The following is a 4,238-nucleotide window of genomic DNA, read 5'->3' on the forward strand; positions in this document are numbered from 1 at the left end:
AAAAAAAAAAAAGAATAGAACTGTATTTTTCTTTGATAGCCAAGGCCTCTTTCTCAATTCTACAACACAGTAATCCCTTTTGATCCTGATAGTCTTAGGGCCTGATGGACATGGACAGTCCTAGAGCATGGAAAGTCCTAGGGCACAGGACAGTGTGGCACCCAATTCACTAACATCATTGTTGTATCCAAGTTGGAAGCATTCCTACCTTTAGGCTAAAGCATTTGAATCAGCTAAACCCAGCATGCAGGGATAAGAAGTTAAAAAAAAAAAAAATTGCAAACAGATTATTAGGGGTAATTATCCTTCAGTTCACAGATCCTAGTATCGATAATCTATATCAAAAAAATCTCTTTGGGTCAGACCATTTATATTATGATGCTGACCCTACTGACCATTATGGAAATAATGCCCATTTTGTCTCTGATAGTTAAGTGGAGTTACGTGGTCTCTGCCACCTCTGGATCCCCCAGTCGACCGTGAAATTAGGTAGCCCATTTCTACTGTGTGGTCTCCTACCAGAATCTCCAGTCTTCAGAAAAGAGCCCATTCCAGAAATGGTGTTTCCTTTACCAATGTATATCTGAAGACCTTGTTGAAGGTAGTAGATTCTTAAGACAATTTATGATGTATTTGGGTAAGATGCTCCCAAGGGATCACTCCATATTCCCCATGTATAAAATAACACATTCTTTTATTCTATGTCAAGACGTGTTTTCATCAGGCCCAATATTTTGTGGGCTAGAGTTGAAACCAGGTTTGGGTTAATGAGCCAAACAAATTACTGGAACCACATATGTCTACTCAGGCTTGCTCTGAATGCAAAAATACCTGGTAAGTGCATCCATCTTTAAAAATTCAGTCAGATATATAATTATATTACCCCTGATTTGTCAAGCACCATCCCCCATCCCCCCCCCACTCTACAGATTATTTTCCCATAACATTAGCAAAGCCCTGGAATTCTTATGGTATATAAACCTTCTCATCAAAGGAGTGATTTTGTAATTTGCGCTCAAGTCATGTTGAGATTTAACTCCAATTATTTCTCTGCAAAGCGAAGTGTTAAGGCAGGTAGGGAATTTAGAGAATAGGTATCTTCCTTCAAGAACTCTTCCCTCAGACAAAAGAATAGTCTTGAAACAAGAGAAGAACGATCTCATCACAGCAGGAAGCGGAAATTGTGCCCTTGGGAAACAGAAACTCCATATAGTAGAGGGTGAGGATTTGGGTTCTTCAGATGCGAGTCCTCTCAATGGACCCCACCCCACTGTCCAAGGGCTGCCTCTTCTTTGATGGATGACCACAGTTTCATGGAAATGACATACACAGCAGAACATTTATTGAATTGATGTCATTTGGCATCTTTCAGGATCAAAAATCTGCTTCTGAATTTTGGCTATTACAGCTTTATAGCTGCAAGATAATAAATTCTTTCATCGTGGTCATCCCTAAATTTCTTTCCATGGCTTAAACTGAGAATTTAGAGATTTGAGTTTATCACTCTCTGGCTTTAAGCCATCCAATGTTATCAGAAGCAACTACCCATCAATTTTTTCGTATCTCTCATACCGTTTTTATGGTGGTGACAACATGGTCTGCCAGAACCTTCTCCTCAGTGGATCCTGGAACACAGATGTCCACAGGCAATCATTTCATTCACTATCTTATCATTGCAAGCTATGGGCTACTGGATTACCATCCCAGAAAAATAATAGGACATTCAGTTCCCTCTACACTATCTCAGATTGAGATTGTCTCCAATTCCCCACATTTCCTTAAAGGTCTATTACTTAAAACTCCACTTTCTGATACAAATTTCTGAATAGTCTGGTTAAGAGACTGGGTGGATTCAAATCCTGGCTCAAATTAGCCAATTTGAGCAAGCTCTCTGCATTCAACTGTCCTCCTTTGGAAACCAGGACAATAGCGCCTACCTCAATGGCCCTCATGAGGATGAGGGAGTTAAGACATATAAAGGCTAAGAACGGTGCTTGGCATTGTGAATGGGCTCAGTAATTGTTAGCTTATCTTTATAAAAATAATGGTGATTAATATTACTATTATATTTATTATCAGCCAAAACCCTTTTTTAAATTTTATTTTATTGTTATGTTAATCACCATACATTACATCATTAGTTTTTTTTTTTTAAAGATTTTTTTTATTTATTTATTTGAGAGAGAGAGAATGAAAGAGAGCACATGAGAGGGGGGAGGGTCAGAGGGAGAAGCAGACTCCCTGCTAAGCAGGGAGCCCGATGCGGGACTCGATCCAGGGACTCCAGGATCATGACCTGAGCCGAAGGCAGTCGCTTAACCAACTGAGCCACCCAGGCGCCCACATCATTAGTTTTTGATGTAGTGTTCCATGATTCATTGTTTGTGTATAACACCCAGTGCTCCATTCAATACATGCCCTCTTTAATACCCAAGCCAAAATTCTTGTATGTAAATGAAAGAAACCAAATCTGGACATCTTGAGCAAAACAAGAGAAATTATTGGAATATCTGGCATCACAGAAAGGATGGGAAGTGGAGGACCAGCCCTGAGAAGCATGAAGAGACAGGAGAGGGCCTGAGGGCGAGGCCACCATAGTCAAAGGACAGACAGGGCAGCACATACCGCTACTGCTCCTGCAAAAGACAGACCCCAACCAGCTCTAGGTCCTTCTGTCAAGACGGAAGTTGCAAAGCACTCATTAAGCTAAACCTATGTCACATGCTTCTGGGAACTAACTGCCACCAAGACTACATAATGGGAGTTTCTGCAAATGGTAGTTGGGGTGCTACGGGAAAGAGGAGTTAGATATTGAAAAGCCAAAGGATGACAAGTGTTGAAGTCGTTAGGTAGCACGGTTGTCACACAGTGCAGATGATCAGCAATCCATGGGTATGACAACATGGGACCAACACAAAGTTTCCTCTGATGTGAGTCTGAAATGCACGTGTCAAAGAACGGAGGTTTTCAGCTTTCCTGAATATCTGAAGTCTCAAGTCCTACCATCTACACCAGGAAATGTCCCCAAAGAGCCAGTTCCACTCCATCTGACATCTTCTCCTCCTCTCCAGACTCACTCCATTTTCCAGGTCAGGAGCCCAGCTTCTTCTCTCCAGCTCTAGGAGAGGGGGGGACCTGCGAAACAGAAAGGTCAGTGATGGCTTCAGGGAGGGGGCAGCCTTAGCTCATCTTTGAAGGATGGGTCATTCTGCATAAGAAGGAAAAGATACGGCTGGTCTAGCCACCGAGATGAGGATGAGCAAAGCCAGGCCAGCAGGACTTGCCTTGTCTTTCTGGAAGTTTTATCATGAGGATTCTGAGAGAGGAAGACTGAATAGAAGGCTAAGTCAAGCGTTTGTAGGCCCTTAGTTGCCAAGCTAAGATGCGAAATTTAACCTAAGCATAAACTTAAAAGAAAAAAAGGGGATCAGACTCACAGCCTTGGTGACCGCGATGTTTCAAAACGGAGGCTTAATCTGACATCCCTGCAGCATGGGTTAGAGAAGGAAGAGCCAGAGGCAAGGAAACAAGCTAGGGCTGCCAATAATCCCTCCCGTCCCACTCCCTTCTTGGGTTTTGACAGGAAGTCGTTCCGGAAGAAACTTAGGGTGTTTGCAGCAAACGAAACTAGAGCTTTTATTATAAAGTCAAAGAGCAGTGAAAGCCCACAGGAAGTATTGGGTGTGAGTTGGGTTAAAGAGCCAGCCTGACATACACGGGCAAGGCCCAATTTTGAGAATGCTAGTGGCAGTGGTGCAACAGGGTGAAAGTTCGCCTAATGAGAAGTTATCTATCTTGTGTTCAGCTCTAGAATTACTGCTCCCCATTCCCACATGCCCACATTTCACAGTGGAGTCAGTCCTCTGAGTCCTTGACATGGAGAACATTACCAGCCCTTTGTGGAGCTGCAGAACGTAATCAAGAATTATCAGGAGAGGTACTCTGCCAGGAAGGCAACTCTTAAATCAACTGTTGTTTTCAGATCCCAGGTCTATCAGGCATTAAACAGGACCATCAGAAAGGGGAGGGAATAAATGAAAGAGGGGTGTGGCCCACTCATAGTGACCTTGTTGGTTTCCAGGGCAGGTGCCAGGACCCAGGCTTCCAGGACCCATACAATCATTCCCATCTTAGGGTCAGCCACTCCCAGCCGGCCAAAAATGAGTAGACTTGGGTTCTTGCCTAAGGGTGACCACACTGACCCCGTTTGCTCTTGGGGAGTTCCCAGGAGTCAGAAC

General features: G+C 43.3%; 1 long non-coding RNA gene across 1 annotated transcript in view; it reads right to left on the reverse strand.

The window, feature by feature from the left end:
* Positions 1-3,528, reverse strand: part of LOC115942078 (uncharacterized) — a 17,864-nt gene extending 14,336 nt beyond the window's left edge. Inside the window, exon 1 of the long non-coding RNA XR_014147445.1 lies at positions 3,438-3,528. This is a non-coding gene — a long non-coding RNA (uncharacterized LOC115942078). The remainder of the gene's footprint in view (positions 1-3,437) is intronic.
* Between the last annotated feature and the right edge of the window lie 710 nt (positions 3,529-4,238).

Source organism: Leptonychotes weddellii, chromosome 8 (genome assembly GCF_054177405.1).
Source record: "Leptonychotes weddellii isolate Sample4059 chromosome 8, ASM5417740v2, whole genome shotgun sequence".
NCBI lineage: Eukaryota > Metazoa > Chordata > Mammalia > Carnivora > Phocidae > Leptonychotes > Leptonychotes weddellii.